Source organism: Triticum aestivum, chromosome 2D, assembly GCF_018294505.1.
Source record: "Triticum aestivum cultivar Chinese Spring chromosome 2D, IWGSC CS RefSeq v2.1, whole genome shotgun sequence".
Lineage (NCBI taxonomy): Eukaryota > Viridiplantae > Streptophyta > Magnoliopsida > Poales > Poaceae > Triticum > Triticum aestivum.
Genome location: NC_057799.1, coordinates 262,073,321 through 262,084,112, shown reverse-complemented (window position 1 = coordinate 262,084,112; position 10,792 = coordinate 262,073,321).

Below are 10,792 nucleotides of genomic sequence, written 5' to 3'. Positions count from 1 at the left end.
ATCTTGATACTCGCAAACGACTGGAATTTGAGAGATGGCATTCAATTCGCCCTTCTCATTGAGAGAGAAAAACCGAATGGTTTCATCACGAGCAGCAAAAATAATCACATCCTCAGACGAGTGTGTCAATTGAATTTCCCTGGCAGCACAATCAAGTTGAGCCTTGTGCTTAGAAAGCCAGTCCATCCCGAGAATAAGATCAATATCCGAGTCACCAAGGACCATTGGAGAAGACTGGAATTTATAATTGCCCATCTTGATAGAAACATCGGGAGCCATCATTTTGGTATTCATGAATAATCCCGGAGAGGAAACCGCTATCGGCTTAGGCAGATCAACAGTATGCAAATTGTTCATGGATGCAAAAGGTCTTGAAATGAAAGAAAGCGATGCACCAGTATCAAAAAGAACTTTTGCAGGAATATCATTAACAGGAAGATTACCCATTATCACATCAGTAGATTCCTCCGCTTGAGCTGCATTCATCATGTTCACCTTTGCAGACTTTGGATTATGCTTGACCACTGCATTGCTGGAAGATCTGACAGGAGGAGGAGGAAGACGCCTCTGGTTGAAGCACTTGTTAGCATAGTGACCTTTCTGCTGACATTTGTTGCAAGTCACCTCTGAAAGTGGACGGTGATAAGGAGCATTGGACTTTGGAGCTTGATTCTGAGACTTGTTCTGATAGCCAGAGTTGGAAGAGTTTGAAGAACCATGGCCACCTTTGTTCTTCTGCTGGTAAGGCTGACGAAACGGAGGAGGAGGAGGCAACCAGAACTTCTGTTGCTTAGCTGTCACAAGTGAGGAAGAAGAAGACTGAACTGCGTCTCTGACTCTCTTCTTTGAAGCCTCACACTTGAGCTGAGCAGCCTCTTGCTTCAGTGCCATATTATAGAATTGATCAAAGTGAGTAGGCTCAACAAGAACGAGAGCTAACTGCAGATCCTCTTTAAGGCCACCTCTGAAGTGATAGATCATGCTCTTCTCATCAGGAACGTCTTGTTTAGCGAAGCGAGCAAGTTTCTGAAACTGAATGTTGTATTGATACACAGACATGTTGCCTTGCTTGAGATTGCGGAACTCCTCACGCTTGCTCTCAACAACACTCAAGTGATCACACGACCTCCTCTGGAATCTTTGTATTGCTGAAACCAATCAGCAGCTTGGTCCTTGAGCTGGAAAGAAGCGAACTTGACATAGTCCTCAGGCCTGACATTGCTACATTCAAAATGCTTGTTGATGTCCACGAGCCAATCATCGGCATCCGTGGCCTCGGCACAGTAGCTGAAAGACTTGGGCTGATTTGCGAGAAACTGGTTGAGAGTGGCAAAGTGAAACTGATTGTTGCCTTGACCTTGATTGCCTTGCCCTTGAGTACGTTCTTGCAAGAGTTGCAGAATCATCTGAGCATTGGCGTTGGTGGCTGCCATGATTGCTTGCCATGCCTCCGGAGGTGGAGGTGGTGGCGGAGGGTTCGCTTGACTCCCTTCAGCGCGATCCGGATTCTAACGCGTTGGCGGAGCCATCCTGAAGAGGGTGACATCCGTTAGCATCTTGATAGACAAATAGATAAGTAGAATCAACGGATAGAAATTGCAACATATAGTCTTCACAATAAACATTCGAACGAAGATGAACGAATGAATTCCGTAGTAAATCATCACACTTCCATAAGTTGAGAAGCCACTTGAAAAAGATATGGAATGAACATATGAATTCGAAGTAACTCGAATACCACAATACAAAATAAAACAAAGTATTGGCTTGCAAAATAAGCCAGAACAAACATATGATAGATATTTCGTCCGAAGTTTTTGTGGTGGGGCCCACACGGGCTCAATCGTACAGCACCATCATGTACAAGGCTGTGCACATGACATACGAAGCGTCCCCGAGTCGGCAAAGCCATGGACTCTTTAAGATACAACGAGACCACTGTAAAATCAACCGTGGAAAGGCGGACCACTAGACGTCGAACCCCAATCTCATATCATGCGTCTGGCGGAAAGATATCCTAAGGCTACTAGAATTCCCACTTATAAACTCACGAAACTTTCTGGTTATGCAATCTGGTGTAGGGGATACAGGGGACACAAATATATATCACCCAAACTAGCAATCCCTAGATCCAGCTGTATCCATCCGTCAACACATAACCAAGAAACCTTCGGAAATCGTTTACCTCAACCTTCGAAAAACATCCGTTATACAAGTTATGGCAATACTCCCGAACTCCCGCCCCAGTACTGGGTGGCGTCGAGGTGATCTCACCAACAACTGCATAAAAGAGATTTCGATGTCGGCGAAACTCAGGTATTCCAGAACTGCAACGATAAAATTGTGACGACAACACCTCGGAGCTCAACTCCCCGGGACACTGCCACAACCCCTAAATGTCAGGAGGCACCAAGAACAATGTTCTCGTCACAAATCCATCGGAACGATTCCAAGATACCCGCGTGATCCTAAAAAAAAATTTAGTGTAATTTGAGGAGAGAGTAGTCAAAACTTCTACGTCAGGAGACCTCACCAGAGCGACGAAGGGACTGAGGACTAAAAAGAATCCTACTCTCCGATATATATAATCGTAAGACTCAAAACATTTTTGATCTAGACTCAACAACGTCAGCGATTCGATCAAGCAGGGGGCTCCTAAGACGGGGATGGCTCTGATTACCAACTTGTAACGCCCACGATGCGGCTATATCTCCCACGTGCCGAGGCACGACTTAGAGGCATAACCGCATAGTGGTTTTGTCGCAAGAAGGGTCATCTTCACACAATCCCATGTAATGAACAAGAATGGGCTAAAGAGTTGGCTTACAATCGCCACTTCACACAATACATAAATAACATCATACATCATCCAAAATACAATCATATAGACCGACTACGGTCAAAATCCAGATGAAAATAAGACAACCCCAAATGCTAGATCCCCGATCGTCCCAACTGGGCTCCACTACTGATCATCAGGAAAAGACACATAGTAACGACCACGTTCCTTGTCGAACTCCCACTTGAGATCGACGCCATCATCTGCACTGGCATCGTCGGCACCTGCAACTGTTTTGGTAGAATCTGTGAGTCACGGGGACTCAGCAATCTCACACCCGCGAGATCAAGACTGATAGAGGCGAGGGTGTCCCGATCTTTCGATGAGATGATAACTATCGATTTGGTGGAGACGACTTTGACGATCCGACTACAAACGTGCACGACGTTGCGCCTTATCAATCGCTAAACCAATCTCCTGAGGTTACTGACGATGCCGGAAGCACGATCAGCCTGACCACGAAGGTCTATTCCTGCAAGCAATCGAAGAACGAGCAAGAATATGATAATGCAATCTGAATATTGCGAATATATATGAAGTATTGATAGTGGTGGGAATCCGTAAGCGGTCTTGGCCTGGTCGTTGGACACAAACGAAGTACACGAAGTTGCAATGGCTAACTTTTAACTAAACAAATTCCAAGGAAAAAGCTACTAGATGGATCTACTTATATAGGAACAAGGGGTGGCGGCCAAGGAGGTGGGAGGACGTCCCAAGGCAGCCTAAAACCAACCCTAGGTCGTACAAGGCTCATGGGCCCAAGTGGAGGTGATGCAACACCTTTGGACTTGTTGTTTGACTCGGATTCTGGTGCAACGTCAGATTGTTTCGACCATAACTCAATGCTCCGGACGAATTTAAAGGTGAATCCAATTGGGTTGGGAAGAGCACGAAATCTAGTTTCCAACAAAAAAAGAATCACCCAATTCGGAGTCCGTATGAAAAAGTTGTTGGCGTTTTGAGTCAGGTATGTGTGTGCAGTCCGAATCTGAATCCAGAACGTGAGAGACTTGGACTCTATCTTCTCTTGGCCCAAAAGTGACGTGAGAGGACTTTTTGAACAGAACCTAAACTTCTCCTTTTGCCTTATCTTCATATGTGGATTGTACAAATGTCCCATACACCTGCAATTAGACAAAACACAAAAGTGTGTGAAGTATTTTTGTTCTGGATAACATAAATAGATTATTGAATAGTTTGCACTAGAAATCACCTGACAAATATGCATGTATGCAATATTTTTGGTCGTATCCAAGGTAGTCATGTCCTCATCATCCTCCCCTTCTTGAAAACAAAGCCGTCCTCAGCGTTGCTTAATCTGAAATGTGGCTAACAAAAGAGACAAGGTGTACATGTTGTATATGTATATGTCATCCATTTTTACTTCCCGTGGATTTTGCACATATGACACATGTATACATGAGTAACTTTCATAGTTAATAAAATATAAAGCCAAAATATTATCACAAGAAGTAGAAGGCATGAAAGTATTGCAACTCAGTTTGCACATATAAGTGAAGCTCTTATTCATATGAAAAGATTGACAATATTCATCATTAAACCATCCCAACATTGATGAACCATCACCAAGATTAGAGGTCATATCAAAATGATTAAACATTGGCACAATTATTTTCAAACATATTTGATCCAAATCTGATTTATTCCCTGATTCACTTGATTCTTTTGCATCGATAGTTAATTCAATGGGCTCACTCAAAATTGTTTTATCACATGGCAAAGTCAAATCATCAACATAGTCCTCTAAGGTAGCTGGTGTGATCAAAGTAGTGGGTAGCTCACCGCATGGTGCACTTAAATTGACAAGACATTCATCATACTCATGTGGAAGTGGAAGATTAGTACCTTTGTCATTACCTCTTATGATCAACTCACATGAGGTAGGCACTCTCGGTGATGATGTGTCACATGGTGGAGGTGATGTAGTCCTCGCAACAACGGATGTGGTTGTCATAGTATGCTTAGTAGTTGAAGGGACAACCGTATCAACTCTTGGAATGTGCATCTCGCGCTTGTTCTCCTTGTGCGCAACACGTCGCTTTATTTCCTGTTCAGCTTTGCAAGCAAGATGAAACAAATGGTCCATAGGATAACACTCTTCATGTATTAGTATCTCCTGAATGTCATGATTTAATCCTCCCCAAAATCTATCCATAAAATCTTCTTCACTTTCTTCTAAAGAGGAATGCAGCAAGGTAGTTTGTAAAGTATCATAATATTTCGTTACGGTGTCACTACCTTGTTTTAAATGTTGCAACTTTGTAATCATGTCACGAGTATAATAAGCGGGAACGAATGTATGTCGCATGGCAAGTTTCAAATCATCCCAAGTAGTAGGTATATCATTAGGGTGTAACCGACAATATTCACTCCACCAAACTACAGCATAACCAGTGAAAGAACCAACCGCAACCTTAACTTTTTTACGTACATCAAAATTATTGGAAGCAAATATATTATTTAGGTCAAACTCCCATTCAATATATAAAGCAGGTCTAAAACGGCCATTAAATGGTGGTATAGAAACATTAACCTGATCATGTGCATTTGGATGTTTGTGCACCTCTCGTGACGGTTGTGGTATTTGCATAGGTGATGGCACATCTCCCACGATCGAAAAACCCCATGAATTGACTCTAGATCCTGTCATGATTAGTAGAAACAAGAAACAAAATTCAAGAATAATGTTCCTATGAACTACTAGGATGTGGTGGTAAAGCGCTCACAGTAAAGCAAATATCAATATCTTACAAGTTCTTACCAAGCAGCAGGTGGTGACAGGCAACCAGCGGTGTCAAATAACTCCAAAGATTGAGTAAAGCGATTGCCAGGGGAACGTACGTATACACGGTGTAGAAATATGTGGAGCTGGGTTGGCTATATATGGTAGCAAAATATTAGCAATAATCAATTCAGAGATGCAATGTTGAATAAACGCTCAACGACGGTACTGTGCTGGTCCTAGGCTAGACCGGACTAGAGACGCGAGCCTAGAACACTAATGAGGTCACGGCGTAGCACAACTAGCATCAATGAAGGATACTAAGTAGCTCTGGACAGCAAGATATAAGTGAAGATCACAACGGCAGTAAAGATAATGATGAAAAACAACTGCCAAGCAGGATATACAACAACGCTCTCCAACTTTCCTCTTGAAAAGTTTGTGCCAATTTTCTGATAATTTTTTTCAAAGGATGCTACTAACTCAAGCTTTCCAATGCAAAAAGAATCACTCAATTCCGAGTTGATATGAGGAGTGAAAGAATTCTGAAACTGGCTTGAAAAACTGGAATAAGCTGTGTCCGCGAACTTCGGAGGGCAAAAAGACCTATTTAGAAGACGATTGTGAGGTGTCAAATATTGAACTAGTCTCTGCAACTATTTAGATGCGGCTCGTCGCTATCTTTCATTTGAGTACTCGCGGAGTCAAAACGGACTTCGTATGAGGAAGGTATGCCTGTTTTACTAAACAGTGCACAAAACATATTCCAATCCGAATTCAACTACGAGATTGAGTCTAGATAGATCCGAATTTTGTTTTTTTTCTTCTCTTTTTTTTCTCACACTTTTTTTTTCTGACTTCTTTTTCTTTTTTTTCTCTTTTTTTTCTCTATCTTTTTTTTTTCTCTCCCTCTTTCCAAGACAAACTAGATAAGATGCAGATTGGATCAAGCGAAGATGTGAACGACCTCAACTATGATTGTGACAATGAACTATGGGTAGCACGTGGTGGAATTTGATGGATGGTGTGGTGGACAGCAGAAGGGATAACGATGCAGCGGCGACGTGACTAATGTGAACAGAACTCGAAACTCTAAACGAACTAGACCCTAAGACCAGCAACTCGACACGACGATGCAACCGATAATTCAATAATGCAAACAATGAATAGAAAATTGCAAAGGCTCAGACTGGCTTGGACAAAAGGATGAATAGATCTAACTTTTTTGTGGCTTTTTCTTGGACAATAGGTAAGAAAATAAATCTATTCTAGGGGAAACTGGAAATTCTCACCGAGCAACCTGAAAACTGATACCACTTGATAGAGGCAAAGGTGTCCCGATCTTTCGATGAGATGATAACTATCGATTTGGTGGAGACGACTTTGACGATCCGACTACAAACGTGCACGACGTTGCGCCTTACCAATCGCTAAACCAATCTCCTGAGGTTACTGACGATGCCGGAAGCACGATCAGCCTGACCACGAAGGTCTATTCCTGCAAGCAATCGAAGAACGAGCAAGAATATGATAATGCAATCTGAATATTGCGAATATATATGAAGTATTGATAGTGGTGGGAATCCGTAAGCGGTCTTGGCCTGGTCGTTGGACACAAACGAAGTACACGAAGTTGCAATGGCTAACTTTTAACTAAACAAATTCCAAGGAAAAAGCTACTAGATGGATCTACTTATATAGGAACAAGGGGTGGCGGCCAAGGAGGTGGGAGGACGTCCCAAGGCAGCCTAAAACCAACCCTAGGTCGTACAAGGCTCATGGGCCCAAGTGGAGGTGATGCAACACCTTTGGACTTGTTGTTTGACTCGGATTCTGGTGCAACGTCAGATTGTTTCGACCATAACTCAATGCTCCGGACGAATTTAAAGGTGAATCCAATTGGGTTGGGAAGAGCACGAAATCTAGTTTCCAACAAAAAAAGAATCACCCAATTCGGAGTCCGTATGAAAAAGTTGTTGGCGTTTTGAGTCAGGTATGTGTGTGCAGTCCGAATCTGAATCCAGAACGTGAGAGACTTGGACTCTATCTTCTCTTGGCCCAAAAGTGACGTGAGAGGACTTTTTGAACAGAACCTAAACTTCTCCTTTTGCCTTATCTTCATATGTGGATTGTACAAATGTCCCATACACCTGCAATTAGACAAAACACAAAAGTGTGTGAAGTATTTTTGTTCTGGATAACATAAATAGATTATTGAGTAGTTTGCACTAGAAATCACCTGACAAATATGCATGTATGCAATATTTTTGGTCGTATCCAAGGTAGTCATGTCCTCATCAAAGACTATTTAAGCTTGTAGGAAAGGATGGTGCAATGAGGTGGAGCTGCAGGGCAAAAGCATATATGGTGGCTAACTTGCGCAAATGAGAGCGAGAAGAGAAGCAAAGGAACGGACGTCATCTAGCAATGACCAAGAAGGGGTCCTGAACACCTACTTACGTCATACATAACACAGACCGTGTTCACTTCCCGGACTCCCGAGAAGAGACCATCACGGCTACACACGCACTTGATGTATTTTAATTGGGTCAAGTGACAAGTTATCGACAACCGGACATTAACAAATTCCCATCTGCCTCATAACCGCGGGCACGGCTTTCGAAAGATAATACCCTGCAGGGGTGTCCCAACTTAGCCCATCATAAGCTCTCACGGTCAACGAAGGATAAACCTTCTCCCGGAAAGACCCGATCAGTCTCGGAATCCCGGTTTACAAGACATCTCGACAATGGTAAAACAAGACCAGCAAAGCCGCCCGAATGTGCCGACAAATCCCGATAGGAGCTGCACATATCTCGTTCTCAGGGCACACCGGATGGGCAAGACGTCGGGTTGGCATAGACCCTGGTTGCCCAGGGGGCGCCGGACATCGCCCAGTTTGGGCCAGCATTCGAAGGAACACTGGTCCGGGGGTTAAAATAAGATGACCCTCGGGCTCGCGAAAACCCAGGGGAAAAGGCCTAGGTAGGAAATGGTAAAACCAAGGTTGGGCCTTGCTGGAGGAGTTTTATTCAAGGCGAACTGTCAAGGGGGTCCCATAAATCACCCGACCGCGTAAGGAACGCAAACTCAAGGAACATAATCCCGGTATAACAGTAACTAGGGCGGCAAGAGTGGAACAAAACACCAGGCATAAGGCCGAGCCTTCCACCCTTTACCAAATATATATAGATGCATTAGTTAAATAAGAGATATTGTGATATCCCAACATATCCATGTTCCGACATGGAACAAACTTCAACTTCACCTGCAACTAGCAACGCTATAAGAGGGGCTGAGCAAAAGCGGTAACATAGCCAAACAACGGTTTGCTAGGAAAGGATGGTTAGGGCTGTCATGGCTAAAATGGGAGACATGATATAGCAAGCGATAGGTAGCGAGCATGGCAATAGAGCGAACAACTAGCATAGCAAAGATAGAAGTGATTTCGAGGGGTGGTCATCTTGCCTGCAAGGTTCTCAGAGTTGTCGAAAGCTTGATCCTCGTAAGCGTACTCGACAGGTTCCTCGTTCACGAACTCGTCCCCCGGCTCTACCCAAGACAAGAATACAAACAAACGGAACCACAATCAACAACGAGAAATGCACAAGCAACATGATGCAAAACATGTATGATATGCGAGATATGATATGCGATGCATATGCGTGCTCCGGAAGGAAAAAGATGAACATGGCAGTAACTTGGCAAACCAAGCATGCCACTGGAAAGATGAGATGATTTCGGTCGAAATCGATATAAAGATCACCGGAATCGGATGCACGGTTTGCAAATGGCGAGCAAAACAAGAGTGACACTAATCTGCGATAAACAGCAAGATAGCACTTAAAATGCAACAAGCAACAATGCTACAGCACCCCAACATAGCAACAAAGCACATGGCAGTAATCTAAAGGAGATGCTTGACAAAAGATGAACACTGAGCTACTGCTAGTTCACAACATATCAAGCTCAAACAAGCATGGCAAAAGTGCAAAAGATTAAAGTTTCACAGACTTAGTGAAAAACTGGACATGGCAGAAATCATCATCAGGTAGCAATGTTCAGAGCACGAAATCAACATGCTACAGGAACTTAACATAGCAAAACAAGGCATGGTAGTGTTCTACTAAATGCACATGACAAAAGTCCCTTACTGACCATAAGCCAAAAAGGACCAAAAGATATGATGGGAAGCATGTAAACATCGCAAGTTTCGTTATCAGGTTTCAGACTTAGCAGAAAACAGAGCATGGCAGAAATAATAATATATAGGCCTCTTTGTGAGCTTGATGCACTCACTACAGAGCAATGCACTACAAACCAAGCACACCTACAGCAAGATGGCATGTTTATGAAGCTATCCATGGCAAGAACAATTGCATAGCATGTATGGATCAACTACAATAAGCTTGGCAAAAATGCATATCATGTTAAGAATCTGACAGAAATATTTTATAGCAAAAGTAGAGCAAGATTGAGTCATGCTATGACACTCCATAATTGCAAAAAATTGCAGGAATGGATCAATTACAACTATAGCTACAAAACATCCTTACTGAACATCTTCAAAATATGCATGGATCTCTCTGTAGCATCAAGTTTACCTGGCAACAAAATTACAGCAGACAAGGACTTGGAGAAATCACCAAGTCCCTGAAATCAGAAATATTACGGGGCCTACTTTGCATGCTTGTGCTAGTCACCATAGAGATCACAAAAATACATGGACTATACCACTGGAAAGATGGCATGGCATACTTCAAAACACATGTAGAGCTCATGCTCAAAAGATGCACAGAATAAATGATACAAAAATGACAAATCTCCAAGTTCTGATAAGAACCAGAGAATAACAGCAACTAGCCCTCTTCCAACGAAGATTTGGGCATCAAGATGACCTCTAATGAACATGGTGCAATTGAACAAAATGAAGAGCATCACGAGGCGAACAATTTAACATATTACACGCGCGAATCGGAGCTACATGCAAGAAGTTATCGCATCTCGAACAGGAGCACATGCTGAAGATTTTCCAGGACTTAGAGGAATTTGGAAGTCGCGAGAAAAGTCAACGGGGGAGCTGTTACCAGATCGGATCGAGCCCGTGCTCCTGGCCGGCGACGGGGAAGGAGGGAGAGGAGGCGCGGCGGCCCGGGAGAGGAGGCGCTGGCGGCGGGGTCCGGTGGCGGGGCGAGGACGACGGCCGGCGT